We start from the raw sequence: 16035 nt of genomic DNA, 5'->3' as shown, positions 1-16035 counted from the left end.
ATGCAGCGCCTTTAAGGCTGCGTTTAGACCAATGACTGTATATTTGAATGGACAAAGCCATCGATCACATGACACCATGAAGCCAAATGAAGTCGGTTAAGATGGCGTCTCATGGAGACATAACATGCGCAGTTTGAGCTACTCTAGGAAGTGACGTTGCAGGCTAGCTCAGTGCTGCCCCCTCTCATTGAGTAGGAACTCAAATTGAAGGCAGACCGGGGTACTGCAGGCTGCCATGAGCAACCAAATTATCCTTATAACTTCTTCCGTCTGCGATTTTAAAATAGTCGGCTCTGCTAACAATGCCTGCAGTGACGCGGTCTGCCTTGAACCTCCGTGGCTTCAATGAGAGGGGGATCATTCTCCCCTGGTTTAGACAGGCAGCCCAATTCTGATCTTGTTTTCACTAAGGTCTTTTGACCAATCAGATCAGATCTGAAAATGATCTGATGTGAAAAGATCTGATGTGACCAATCAGTGAGAAAAAAATCTGAATTGGGCTGCTTGTCTAAACGCAGCCTAATTTGACCAGAGCTCTGTGGCCAAAGAAGTGCACTACATAGGGAATAGGGTGCCATATGGCTCTGGACAAAAGTAGTGCGCTTTAGGGAACAGGGTGTCATTTCAGACACAGCCCTGGTATATTGGGTAGCGACCTGGTCAAAAGCAGTGCACTGCATAGGGAATAGGGTGCCATTTCAGAGTCACCCTGCTGGTATCATGGGCCATTTGAGGTTACATCAGCCAGTCATCTTCCAGTGAGTCCCTGCCTAGTGGGGCAGCTGCTAGGCATGGTGAGTGGTGACATCAACACAGGCTGGGAGTATGAGATGTCTCCTCAGTAGTCCAAAATGTGGTGACATACACTACATATACAAAAGTATGTGGACACCCTTTCAAATTAGTGGATTCAGCTATTTCAGCCACACCCGTTGCTGACAGGCGTATAAAATCGAGCACACAGCTATGCAATCTCCATAGGTAAACATTGGCAGTAGAATGGCCTTACTAAAGAGTTCAGTGACTTTCAACGTGGCACCGTCATAGGATGCCACCTTTCCAACAAGTCAGTTCATCAAATTTCTGCCCTGCTAGAGCTGCCCCTGTCAACTGTAACTGCTGTTATTGTGAAGTGGAAACGACTAGGAGCAACAACGGCTCAACCGCGAAGTGGTAGGCCACAAAAGCTCACAGAAAGGGACCGCCAAAAAATAGCACGTAAAAATTGTCTGTCCTCGGTTGCAACACTCACTGCCGAGTTCCAAACTGAGCAGCCGCACACAAGCCTACGATCCCCATGCGCAATGCCAAGCGTCGGCTAGAGTGGTGTAAAGCTTGCTCGGTGTGTAAGGCCTGCACAGAGCCCTGACCTCAACCCCATCAAACAACTTTGTGATGAAATGGAACGCTGACAGCGAGCCAGGCCTAATCGCCCAACATCAGTGCCCGACCTCACTAATACTCTTGTGGCTGAATGGAAGCATGTCCCCGCAGCAATGTTCCAACATCTAGTGGAAAGCCTTCCCAGAAGAGTGGAGGCTGTTATAGCAGCAAAGGGGGGACCAACTCCATATTAATGCCCATGATTTTGGAATGAGATGATCGACGAGTAGGTGTCCACATACTTTTGGTCATGTAGTGTAAGTAGTTAACCACTTGAGTAAAAAAGGTATTTATAAAAGGTCTTAATCTGGCTGATTGTAGCCCTTTCCTGCAGTCAAATGACCAAATCTCCCTCTAGTGGCCTCATGGGTGGATTGTTATTAATATTTTTAATTAATAATCATTCTTTTTAATTTTTTTACGCCAAAGATCAGGCGTTTCTATTGCTGAAAATCCGGTGTTTCTAAGTCAAACGGTTTTGTTATATTTCAGTCTTCTGTGATCTATATAAAGTGTAATATTGGGATGCAAACTCAAAATTGATATGGTACAGGTGTCTTCTTTTTTTAAAACCCATAACCATGTGTGTGAGGCGTATACTTTTATTTCAAAGTAGATTTGTTTAAGACTACCAATAAACATTATGTGTGACACTGATTTAGCCCACTGCAGACCACTGTGACGATAATTAATCAATCAACCAGCATGGATGGATCAGGATCCTAATAATCCAATATTTTACAATGTTTTCTAAATTAGTTGCAACATCTTTTAATATTATGACACCTTGGCTTGAAACACTACTAAATGAGATGATTGTACATTACAGTAATCTTCTTCAATCTACACCACAGTCCACCACAAAACATTTTTTTCTTTTAGATGAAATGTGTTCCAGGAAGCATATGGCAGCCGAGTTGAACTAGGTCAACCATTAACCAACTAACACGAATCTTCTCAGACAGAGAACACCTAACACCCAACTTAAGCCCTGCATCTACACAGGCAGATGTTTCACTGTGTGACTGACCTTCGTTAATACCACAACCTGACTGAGGGAGTGGAGATGCAGACTGGTCACAGCAGGGTATTCACAGAAAATTACCGTGTTTACTATGGAGATGTAAACATGGTAGCAACAGCTTCTTCTCTAAAATAATTATCTTGATCTTCTCCATTTTAACAGCTCTCAGAGTAATAATAAGCTTATTAATTCATAAAAAATGTAAATGCTTGTACTAGACCTGTATGGCTTCAGTATTAATGCAGGACAATAAATAGAGCAAGAGGATTTTGATCTTTGGACCTCAAAGACTTGTTCTGCTGACTGAGAGCTTGAAGCAAGACTTCACTTCAAAAAACACCATTAGGATAGCTAGGCACAATGTTATGCTAATCCACTGTGAGAAATTATAATTTGCTATTTGATGTTTGGGAATCCATAGTCCTGCAAGTTCAGAAAGGAGCCTTGTCCGACAGTCATCCTCAGATGACAGATGGTTACCTGACATCAACCGAGCTAACTACCGCTCACTAGCGTTTAGTACTTAACATCGCCACATCGCTTTTTTCTTCTTTATGGGGTCTGAGCTGCCTGCCTGCCTGCCTGCCAACCAAACCATTTCCCATTTCCACTTTCCATCAAAGCCACTCCATGGTTCAGAGGGTTGAATCAAAAGAGCACGTCATGGCACAGTACAACCTTGCTCCGAGGGTAGCATTTGTCTCTTACAGAAAGCTTATAGTGTTGCTGCACTGCTTCTAAAAAGGGTGGTTGTGACACAGAGCACTCAAGAGCAATGGCCCCTCTTGCACAAGCAGAAGATAATGGAACTGCAGCTCAAGAAAGAAGAGTGCTCCTCCATAGCTGTCCCTCTCATGTCATTTAGCTAGCAATGTATTTCATCATGGTATAAAGCCTTAAAGACAAGGCTGCTACGATCTACTCATAGATCAATGTGCTAGTTTAATATTCTCCTAACATTAACATTTCCTGCTGAAGCAAACATAGACAACATTCAATATTAATAACAAACATTTCTGGATTAATCCAAAGGGAAGCCATTATCATTTCACCAACTGACTGTGTGACCTTCAAACTGCAAAAAGCAATCAACAAAAGCAACAAAACATGGCTTAGTAAATCCTTAAAACCCTGTAGGTTTGGTTTGATGGCAGCTAGGCTAGATAAGAGTCTCAGTACTCAGGATCCTTCCTGCCATGCATGGCTAGGGTTCAGTGGTGTCTCATCAGACTATTGCTCAACCTGTTTTAAGCAGAGTCACCTCACTTGGCTTGCTGTTCCCTCTGGCCTGACAGAATTATCTTCTGCATCACAGAGGGCAGCAGAGCAGAGGCTTGGTGAACAGAGCTAGCTACACATAGACAGAACAGAGCTAGCTACACAGAGACAGAGAGAGGACTCCATTTCACAGCCGAGTCCCAGCCCACTGCAGAGCAGAAGAGAGAGAACAGGGAAGTATCAGTGGCTCAGTGGCATTGGACGGTCATCCACCATTTTATGATCCTCAAGGTCTGCATTGGCAACCCATTCCCCCTCCCTACCTTGCTGCCTGGCTGCCTTTACCCTACTATCTTGTTACACAGATAGGACTGTTTAGCTAAGAGCAAAGACCTGGACCAGTTTCCTTTCTCGTTTTCTGCTGTCATAGCTGCCAGTGAATGGAGAAGTTGTTTTTTGGTCGGTGGACGCATGATCACCACAAGGTCTTCTTCAGACAGACAGATCTCAAGAGATTTGAGGATCATAGTGCACACTGCCACCACATATGGAACTTGAGAAGGGCCATGAAAGGCCATGAGAAAGGCCATGAGAAGGCCATGAGAAGGGCCATGAGAAGCCATGAGAAGGGCCATGAGAGGCCATGAGAAAGGCCATGAGAAGGTTTACTGATAACACAATGTAACACACATATAGACCAATCTACCTAGGTGACTCCACGTTTTGTGTTTAATGGACCACATTTGCAGTGCTTCACATTTAGGTAATTTGTTTCTATTTCTGATAGAAACTGACAAAACTCATGCTTTTAGGCTCACAGAAACAAGGTTAATTAAATATGGCATCCCAAAAAATTATTAAGTGCAAAGACTAATTGCAAGCCTTGAACATGATTATTTTTATAATTTTATTATGAACAAAATAGGTAGAGGTATTTCTCACTAGGTTTCTCCACCCTTTGGGTTGGTGGCAGGTAGTTTAGTGGGTAAGAGCGTTGTGCCAGTAACCAAAAGGTTGCTGGTTCTAATCCCCGAGCTGACTAGGTGATGTGCCCTTAAGCAAGGCACTTAACCCTAATTGCTCTGGATAAGAGCGTCTGCTAAATGACTAAAATGAGTATTCTCCATGGTCTGAGCTGAGACATGCACCTAAGCAACTTCTCAGATGATGCAAACCTCGCTTTACTTTGATGTTGCTCCTGCTCAAAACACCTGCTCTTGAGTGTTAAATTGCAACGGAAAGGGATCCACAGGTGTACAGGTAGGCTAAGCACCATCAAGATGTCACAGTGTTAAATAATATTTTGTTAAAATGTCATTAATTGAATATAATCCTTGAGGCCATATCCTGCCAATGCTTTGCTTGGCATAGTGTCAGAATTTCATAATTTGTATCCAATTTCTCAACGCTCTCACTAGCTACAGTAATTGCTTGAAATTCAGTAATACATAATAAAGGGAAAACGGTCTGCACTAGAGTTGCAAAAAACATCCAACACACCAACTGTCTCAAGAAACAACCATTCTGCAATCACTCAGACCAGCCGTATGCAAGGCCAATATGAAACAATATCTGCCTCCCACATCTAAAACCATTACCATAAAACCATCACTTTAGTACTCAATTAAATGGTCATCTCACATTGTGGAATTTCCATTATCTTACCCAACTGACAGCTGCTCAGCACCACAAGGCTGTGGAAATTACCATTATAAAGTCATAAGAAATCTCACAAAATCCAGAAATCTCAATCAAAAGGTCTGATTTTCGAAAGGCCTCAAGGTCAAGGACCCAGGCCAAAAGGTTTGTATAAAAACAAACAAGCGGAGCAAATGGCAACACTTATGTGCCCATTAACAAACGTATGAGTACTTTAAATGATTACTAGTAATCACAGACCTTAAAACAAGATTCTAGATTTAGTGACCAATTGAGAGAAGACTCAAACCCTTGGTCTGGTTAAAGCAAAGCCCAAACTCAAGCAAATTCAAGCACAACTCAAGTTAGGGCTCTACTTTCAAAATGGCTCATTTTGTATTTACCAAAGGAATGTGCTGGGTCAAGGATTAATAAGTGGAGTTAAAGAAACAGAAAACTGAAGAAGGATGTCCAAGGACAGTCTTGGAGCGTAACCAGGAAGTGTTTTTCCACAAAGACAATTACTTCAGGAAAGGAAACTATGTCTGTGTCTCAAATAGTACCCTATTCCCTATATAGTGCACTACTTTTGACCAGGGCCCATAGCTCATGATGCATTCAGCATTCCACAATGCAACCATGCAGCCAGTCCATAAACCATCTCTGGTTGGCACCATTTTCCAATGTTACAAAGCCATTCTGAATCTACAAAGCCAATCTGAATCTACCAATGTGTCCGATTCAAAATAGATTTGAGGCACATGGATTTCATTTCTCCCTTGAGAGATCACACATAGTACACAAAGCGTGACTATCATTGGTCTCTGATGACAGACTCCCACATAGGTGTGAAACAAAGGTTGTGAATAGGTTGTAACAAGATTAGCCCACTACAAGATTACTACAAGATTACATCAGCTCACTCTCTCTCTCCACGTGTTGTGGTATGCCCACTACGTTCAGAGCTGTCATCTCAAGAATCAAACCATTCAATAAGTGCATGGTTCTTCTACCTTCCTTCAGTGATGGTCATCACCAGAAGTATTTTGAGACCAGGGTCTGTTAATTATCTCTCCTTCTCTTTTTCTTTAATCCTTTAATATAGCTGCTAAATTTAAAGATAAACAAGAGCATGACTAATCTTAAAACATTATTGCTTTTTACATTTACGTCATTTAGCAGACGCTCTTATCCAGAGCGACTTACAGTTAGTGAGTGCATACATTTTCATACTGGCCCCCCGTGGGAAACAAACCCACAACCCTGGCATTGCAAGCACCATGCTCTACCAACTGAGCTCCAGGGGACTATGAGGTGTAGGCCAAATGTCTCTGTGTATGTCTGCCAAAACATTCACCATTACCGTCGTCTTCCTTGTAACCTTGCCATAGCAGATACTACAGTTACAATGTGTGGGTGAGGTTACAAGCTGATCCAGAGGTCTTGATGTGACCAGAGAGGGACATAGACACAGATGACATAGACACAGATCCTACTGGTGGAAACTGGAAAGCCTAAAAGAAGTATGACTTTCTAGACTGGAACTTTTGGAACGTCTTTTAAACATTTTCTGCTTTTTGTGTCTCTCTTACTTGTAGAGACGTAGCCTAAAGTTCCCTCTTCAGGTGAGCCAAACCACCCTCTTGAAGAGCAACACAAGTTGTGATGGTAAGATGAGAGACCCATTAATATTAACTTACCAGTGGGACCTCCTTTCTAACTCCTTAAATATTTAATATGCATTGGACAGCTTCATTGCTCCGTACGCTGGGGCCAGTGGATCCCCTCTACAAGACCACTCCTGTTCCCTCTCAAAGAGGGCCTTGTCCCCTGCCACCAGACTGCCTCAGGAACAGGCGTCTCCAGGCGTCTCTCTCTTTCCACCACAGGCAGCTTGGAAGTAGCTCAGAGTTAGCTGACAGAGTTAGTAATACTGTGTCTTGTTTGAGAAGCTTATGAAGCGTTGTGGATGAGACTAACCAGACTAGCTAACCTATGGGCTAAAGCTAAAGCTGGTGGCTAGCATATGTCAGTCTGATTAAATATGGTAACTTGTTAGACGACTTAGCATCGACACACACAATGGGTCTTCTTCCATTTGGGTCAAAATAGACCTAGATGTCCATAGGGAGTAGCATAGATGTGCCATGATGGGCCCTGGACATTGTGTCTTGTTTCCGTGCCTCATCATTTCAAAATATAAGTGTAAGTAAGTGCAGTCGTCACATACTGTAAAGCCAAATGCTTAAAACATTTCACACAAAAGGATATAGTGTCCAGAGGTTTCTACAGATAGAACACAGAAGCTCCTTCCACAAGCTGGTGTAACCAGGGAAACCTCCCTGGCCCTAATGTATTTTATAATTTTACATTTTCGTCATTTAGCAGACGCTCTTATGCAAAGCGACTTACAGTTAGGGCATACATTTTTTTTTTTTTTTCATACTGGTCCCCCGTGGGAAACTAACCCACAACCCTCTACCAACTGAGCTACACGGGACTACTATAATGCAAAGTAAATATTATCAAATATAAAAAAAACTGTTTAGCAAAGTTATTTCATAACCCCTTCCAAAGTTAGCATACAGAGTGAGAAGACGCCATTGGCACTGAAGCGAAACATGGCAACAGTAACCAGAATGTCATTTCCACAAGAAAACCACTTCATTATCCAGTTTAATTTCTTCTACCATTATCTGTGCCCATTCATCTAAAGACAAAATTAAGTTAAAAATAGGTATAGCTGTAATGTGAGCTAGTGTTTGATTAAAATGAAAGTTAATCAGCAAGCAGGAAGCTGTGTTTTGAGAAGTCAAAACGCACCCAATGTCCAATATTGACACATAGGGGCCCTTCTGAAATAGGGTCATGTAGCCAACTATATAAAAATGTGAGCCAATGCATCATGTCAAGAAAGCACTCACTGGACCATTTTAGATGGCTTTCTACTTCTGCCCCAGGTACCTACAGTATAGAGTGCATCATTCTACCACTTGTGTGAGCTCCATTTCCTACCTCCTCCATTTCAAAACAATCACTGAACTAAGAGGTCACATTCATTATGTTGTCTAATTCTTCCCCTTTAAAAAAGAATACACTGAACAAAAATAGAAATGCAACAATTTCAAAGATTTTACTGAGTTACAGTTAATATAAGGAAATCAGTCAATTGAAATTAATGAATTAGGCCCTAATCTATGGATTTCACATGACTGGGAATACAGATATGCATCTGTTGGTCACAGATATGGAGAAAAAAAAAGGTAGGGGCGTGGATCAGAAAACCAGACAGTATCTGCTGTGACCACCATTTGCCTTATGTAGCGCGACACATCTCCTTTGCATATAGTTGATCAGGCTGTTGATTGTGGCCTTTGGAATGTTGTCCCACTCCTCTTCAATGGCTGTGCGAAGTTTCTGGATATTGGCGGGAACTGGAACATGCTGTCGTAGATGTCGATCCAGAGCATCCCAAACATGCTCAGTGGGTAACATGTCTGGTGAGTATGCAAGCCATGGAAGAACTGGGACATTTTCAGCTTCCAGGATTTGAATACAGATCCTTGCGACATAGGGCATTGCATTATCATGCTGAAACATGAGATGATGGCGGCGGATGAATGGCACGACAATGGGCATCAGGATGTCGTCACGGTGTCACTGTGCATCCAAATTGCCATCAATAAAATGCGATTGTGTTCGTTGTCCATAGCTTATGCCTGCCCATACCATAACCCCACCGTCACCATGGGGCACTCTGTTCACAACGTTGACATCAGCAAACCGCTCGCCCACACAACGCAATACACGCTGTCTGCCAACTGTCCGGTACAGTGGTCCTCTGTAGCTGGTAGAGCATGGCGCTTGTAACGCCAGGGTAGTGGGTTCGATCCCCGGGACCACCCATACGTAAAAATTTATGCGCACATGACTGTAAGTCGCTTTGGATAAAAGCGTCTGCTAAATGGCATATTATTATATTATTATTATTACAGCTGAAACCAGAATTAATCTGTGAAGTGCACACTTCTCCAGCGTGCCAGTGGCCACCGAAGGTGAGCATTTGCCCACTGAAGTCGGTTACGATGCTAAACTGCAGTCAGGTCAATACCCTGGTGAGGATGACGAGCACTCAGATGAGCTTCCCTGAGACGGTTTCTGACAGTTTGTGCAGAAAGTCTTCGGTTGTGCAAACCCACAGTTCCATCAGCTGTCCGGGTTGCTGGTATCAGACGATCCCGCAGGTGAAGAAGCCGGATGTGGAGGTCCTGGGCTGGTGTGGTTACACGTGGTCTGCAGTTGTGAGGCCATTTGTACGTACTGCCAAATTCTCTAAAACAACATTGGTAGAGAAATGGTAGAGAAATGAACATTCAATTCTCTGGCAACAGCTCTGGTGGACATTCCTACAGTCAGCATGCCAATTGCACGCTCGCTCAAAACTTGACACATCTGTGGCATTGTGTTGTGTGACCAAACTGTACATTTTAGAGTGGCCTTTTATTGTCCCCAGCACATGGTGCACCTGTGTAATGATCATGCTGTTTAATCAGCTTATTGATATGCCACACCTGTCAGGTGGATGGATTATCTTGACAAATTTGTGCACACAATTTCTGAGAACTAAGCTTTTTGTGAGTATGGAACATTTCTGGAATAATTTATTTCAGCTCATGTTGCGTTTATATTTTTGTTCAGTATAAATGGAGACTTTTTGACGTAATCCTTAAATACCTAACCTTAAAATCCTGTTGTGCAATTTTAAAAAGTATCTGAGCTGTTCTCTAACATCCTTCTTTATGTTGCATATCTTATTGTTATAAGAACTGGACTAATGTTCACAACAGTAGATCCCTTACAACCAGAGCCATATGTTTAGAGAGTTGGGACATTGAGGTTTCTGCATTATGATGTCTTTACATGACACTACATTCCATGGCAGCCATGTTAGCTCCCCATGGGCAATATTGACCAATAGCAGTTCACAGAATGTCAACAATGCTATGCACAAGATTCCAATAAAGCAATTGTACACGATTGCTTTTCTACAACGGGTTACCAATTAAATCAAAAATGTTATTTTGATAAATGTATTCATAGGCTACTATTTCATCCCTCAATTAAAATATAGGCCTAGTCCCGACACATCTCTGGTTGCTAGCCAAGCCAGCTGGCCGTTCATTCTATCAGTTTGGTTGCCAGAGACGCGACCCAGTAGTGAAGTGTTTTTGTTCTATATCTATGGACGTGACCCAGTCGTTCGTTCTAAATGTTCCGTTGCCATGCTGGCTGGCAATGCACTTATCCCTTGCTTGCTAGCTAGCCAACTACGGCTAACATGGTCAGGCCAAACAGTGCAACTAGAATAACAGCAAAGTAGCTGCATTTCATTTCGTTTGACCTGTTTTTGTATTTACATTTCTTTGTATATATCCATAAAAATGATGCTGATTCATGATTTCGACTGGCTGAGAAAAGATGCCTGTCTCGTCCTGACACGTTAATTGTCAATAGGACACTGGAGATCAAATGTTTATATTGAAACAATGTTGCAAATGTCGAGAGACAGACAGCAACGTTTGTACAAACCCCCTTTGTTGCAAATCAAATGTTAGGCTAGAAGCAAGGGGATACTGGATGCGCAGGGATTTCTCAGATGTAACAGAAAACAAGATTCCCATTTTTGCGTCATAGGCTTACCCGTGCTAAACAGGTTTTTTAGTATGGCTTAGAACACGTCTCAGTAAAGAACAGGAAGGCCCGCACACTCTTTAAGCTCCCAATTCACCGCTTTATTGACAACGTTTCCATCCAAAACGGATCTTCGTCAGGTCAAACAAACGCGTCTCAACCAATCAATGCTTGTTTTGACCAACCCGTTGTAGAAATACTGATAATGCATGGATGAATGGAATGTTCAAAGGTGCGAACATGGCGGTTGTTCTAAAAGTTGGCCTAACTCTCTAAATAAATGGCTCTGCTTACAACTAAATGGGGATAAAACACTAGGTAATATCAATATTTGTATAAGAACTAAAAGTTGACTTGTTTAATTTGGAGAGACTTTGTAGCGCTTTCTGTGGCTTAATCCTTATCCTTGCTACAGCAGTCCACAAATATTTGAACTAAACATTGTACTATTAGTAATGAGTACAATGAGGAACAAAATATATCAGTATTAACGCTGAAGAAAAACCAAAATATCCTATCCACTTCAATAATGGCATGCCCTCTGACCTCTATAGTTGTAGACTAAACACACAACCTGTGAAGGTCTTGAACAAACCACCAGTTGGGCTAGTAGTAGTACTGTGAAATAAAGTGAGAGTTGTGAGTAAAAAATGGACATGAAGTTTACTTCAAAGATATGTTTTATCAGTTAGCCTTTGAATTATAGACCAGGAAGAAGATGTTATTTAAAGAAAGGTGGAAAATACAGTTTTTTTATCTATTATATTTTAGTTCTTGTGGAAATCCAAGAAGAATCTAGCGGGAGTAATACTAAGAAAACATGTTGTTAGTGGACTGAAATTACAAGTTGTTTAGCGCAGTGATGAATTGTGATCATAGTGTATTATAACGCAGGTAACTTGGGCTGTAACAGTATCCTTCAGGGAGGAAGTGATTATGCATTGCACAAGATGTATCTGTAAAAGATCACACAGGAACTACAGTATGAAGTCTAACAAGATATCTAGCAAGAACATAATTTCCCAGCAAACACCAAAACCTGCTCTGAAGCTATCTGAGAAACACATTTCTCAACCACTAGCCTACATATTTTCAGTCCAAACATCCAGCTAGCTCCTCCTTGAGAACCTGGTTCCCTTGACATGACATGAGAGACTGAGACTAGCGCCACCATTTTGATTGCCTCCTAGCTCACAGTTGTCGCAGAGTGTGTCTAGCTCAGTCTCCTTGTCAGCGAGATTTCACCGTGGCCAGAGTGAGTGAGTCTGCAGGAGAGCAGGAGCACGCAGGCAGGCACACAAGGCAGGCAGGTGCACAAGGAGGAACACACCTTGCTTTATTCTGACTGAGTGACAAGGAATGCCATTCCTTCAGTGATAGGTTAGAGTATACATCACAGTTAAACTGGAGTTGAAGAGAAGTACATTTACTTTACATGCTGAGAACAAGTACATAAATAACAAATCGATTAACAAACTACTAATAGCCCAACTATCACTTTGTATTCAAACTCTAAATCTCAAAACGTGTAATACATTTGAAATCAACTCTAAATCTCAAAACAATATGTGTAATAAAGCATGTAAATTGTTACCTTTTGGAGAGCTCTGTCTATGTAATTTACTGTAGCCTAAATTGTGAGATGGTTGAGATGTAGCAAACTGCTTTTCAAAGTTGTCTACTTTACTCTCAAGAACTTTCCTGAGCTAGCCCAACTTCATACTCCTCATCGGGGGCATTAAAATCCCCATATCATCCATGTGTGTCTGACTGTCCTCTCACCATCTCATTGTCAGCTCCAAGCCATCACACTGTCCTACCACTGGGACCCCAATAATAACACTCCTATAACACCCTCCATTTCTCCCTAACATCAATGGCAATAATGTAACAGGTGGAAAGGAAAATAAATAAAATTACTGAAGATTGAACAAATAAAATAAACTTCACCTTGACTAGTTCTCATAAATCACTATATATAAAACAAACCATTTTGGAAGTATCCATAAAGACTTTCAAACTACTGAATATAACAACCCAAAACTGGCTGCTGTACAGGGGGAAAAAGTCAACCTTTGTTCTTCCGTGAGGGCTCCTGTCTGACTCCAGGCTCTTCTCTGAGAGTCATCTGCCTTCCTCCATTTTATGGTGAAGCCCCACAATGACATACCTGACTTCAGAGCCCTGGCTGACAGCATACGCATCCAAAACAGCTCTGCTCACAGCGCCAGAGCAAGAGCCCGGGTGATCAGACTCAGAGAATAAATAAAAAGTCTAAACTGAAAACTGAAAATAAAAAGGTGCCAATTCATCCATGAAGCTGCCTGGTAGCTAGATAGATCAAATCATAAGGAGAACCATATGAAATCCCCAGCAGATTACATTTTAATTGAGGGAACAAGCTATGGCTTTTTAGTGAATGTCTGGAAGTGTACCAGGGCTATGCCAGCCAGACTGTCGCTAATGGAGGCTGGACTCTCTCTCTCCGCTCTGGCTGGCTGGTTTGCTGGCTGGGCTAGAAGAGGAGGTAGCGCAATCCGTGCAATGGCTTCTCCTTGAAGCAATCGCACAACACTGCCCGGGGACCGACGCTAAATCCCCTGACCAGACATGCCAAAATAAAACTCTCCCGACCTAGTGCTGAAACACGCAGCTCACAACCTCGGCTCTCTTATTTCCTCCTTGTCCAGTTTGACTAGTTCAACAAAACGCTAAACGAAAGACGGATAGATAGAAAGCTAAACGAATGGAAGGTTGGTAGAATTTTATGAGTAGGTAGAAGAACCTTGATGACTTTGAATACCATGGGTGCCAGCGCCAGCGCCAGCTCAATCTTTATTCGTTCGTTCACCCGTTTATTCTCGCTCGCACCGGCTGGCTATCTCAAATTACCACGTCTGGTCCTACACTAAGAAAATGAGATGAGCTCTTTGCAGGTCATTCACGAGGCGCTCACTCTCTCTGTCTCCAAATGTATTCCATCTACCAAACAACGACGTGCTCCTGAACCACGAAGCCAAGCGAGCCGTGATCTTGAACAAACTGGTAAATTGCGTTATAAACTCACAGGTATGTCTTCTTCTGGTGGAGAAGCGATCTTCTTCCTAAAAGTTGTCCTGTATTTCATGCGTGCGTCCGGTCTAATGGATGATCGCCATCTTTCCTGCTTCTCCGTTGCTGCAGCTGCAGATGACCTGAGATCCGCCTGTCTCTGAATAATGAGCAACCACAGAGACAAGGAAGACAATCTGCAAAGCAGGCAACACAAATAAGTTTTGGAGACTAGCAAGCACCAGAGGGTGCACAAGAGTTTGCTATGAGACGACAGGAAAGAAGCAGGAGCAGGAACAGCAAGATGATGATCAACGTGTGTATCCCCAGAGGAACTCATCCTCCATTGAGTCCAATTAAACCCCAGTAGGCTACAGTCAGACTGAATGGACGTCGTTAACATCTCGACTGCGTGGATATAGAAGTATTATATCCATATGCACACGTCATTAGGGTTATCTGCAGTTCACAGACTGAACCTTAGTAATGATGCTGTGTACAATATCCCCACATCCAACCTGACAAACATACATACTAGATAGACAGACCAGACAAAGCGACAGACAGAAAGACATGAAAATCGATTAGACAGGCAGAATATAATAGAATACTGGCTTATCCATCACCCTTTCTTTATCTCATTGTGTTATAATTGTGTAATAAAGTATATACTGGTTTAATATACAGATTCAAGAGAAAATAAAAAAGTAACAGCAGATAGATTATGACTAATGAGGTCCATAATGATACCCATAGCCTAGTAGTCTACTCCCTTCTAGTCAATGCTGCTCCATCAAGATGGTAACAAAGGGAAAGCCCAGGGGAGAATCTCAATTGGTTGCTCGACTCCTAGCATCCTCTTCTCTGTCCTCTCCTCGCCTGCTTTTGAAAAAGGTCAAACGTAATCGAGGAGCAGAGACGAGGAGAAGAAACGTGGAAACATGCGCTTGTATGAAAGGAGACTCTCTCCACTCGCGCGTCATCAGGCAAATTACATTTACAGGGGTGGAATCCCAAAATAAATGTGTAAAGTGATCAAAACAAATTTAGCTAGGTTGCGCAATACATTTTACAGATAAAAGGATGAGTAGCATATCATTTTAAACACTTCCACGCTAGCCACCTTGAGGATACTCTTGTGCATCCTCTGCCGAAGTAGGTAATCAAAGAGGGGAGCACACTCCTCTGTTCGCCTGCAAACAAATTGACACGCTCCTCAACCACTTCTCAGTTTCTGGGTCACGGAGAAGAGGAGGACGGAGGAGTCGAGGAGAGGACAGCCTTTTATCCGAATTGAGAATCTCCCCAGGACAAAAGGATTGGGACATCCTGTTTTGATTCTATATTGGGAGAGAGAGAGAGAGAGAGAGAGAGAAAGAGAGAGAGAGAGAGAGAGAGAGAGAGAGAGAGAGAGAGAGAGAGAGAGAGAGAGAGATAACGAGGGGGAACTATGTCCCCAGTTGAAGGGAACGCAAAGAAAAGTGAAGCTCATCTAAGTAAATCTGTCCTGCTTTTTTATTGCTTCAGTTACAATATCGTGTTCCAAGTTGTGTCAGAGCCCCCAGCTACTAATATAAATGTACAGTAATAGTGTAGCAAGCAGTTAAATATCAATATAATAAACAACAAAAGCCTAAAACAATTATGTGTTCTCATTACTGTGTAATTAATAATTTTTTCTCATTATGTAATAAAGTATTTTATTTACTTGTTACTGTGCATAAAGCATGTGCATAAAGTTATGTTGTTTAATGCCAGGGTTCAAGCTGTGGGCCCACTGTGCCACAATCAAGACAAATTGGACACATCCACCTAGGATGAGCGACTTCTGTACTCCTTACCACGCTTGCCAAATATCAGAACTCAAGACTCTAGTTCTAACAATAATAAGCCAATGAGCTTGCATGAATGTTTTTTTCCTCTCCAACAGCACCACCATGAGGCCAAACTGAACCATACTATACAGGTTAGCTAGACTCACATTGCTGAGCATGTGTGCCAAATTCCATGACTCTGAGTCAAACAGATCA

General features: G+C 42.3%; 1 protein-coding gene across 3 annotated transcripts in view; it reads right to left on the bottom strand.

Moving 5' to 3' along the window:
* LOC121582889 (zinc finger protein 462) overlaps nucleotides 1-14977 on the bottom strand; it is a 92963-nt gene extending 77986 nt beyond the window's left edge. For all 3 annotated transcript variants that reach the window (XM_041899043.2, XM_041899045.2, XM_041899044.2), the window contains exon 1: nucleotides 14022-14977. The gene's annotated coding sequence lies outside the window, so the exon portion shown is untranslated. The remainder of the gene's footprint in view (nucleotides 1-14021) is intronic.
* Nucleotides 14978-16035: the final 1058 nt, after the last annotated feature.

This window comes from Coregonus clupeaformis, chromosome 15 (genome assembly GCF_020615455.1).
Source record: "Coregonus clupeaformis isolate EN_2021a chromosome 15, ASM2061545v1, whole genome shotgun sequence".
NCBI classification, from domain to species: domain Eukaryota; kingdom Metazoa; phylum Chordata; class Actinopteri; order Salmoniformes; family Salmonidae; genus Coregonus; species Coregonus clupeaformis.
Note: the sequence above shows the minus strand (reverse complement) of the source record. Positions and strands in the feature narration are given on the sequence as shown.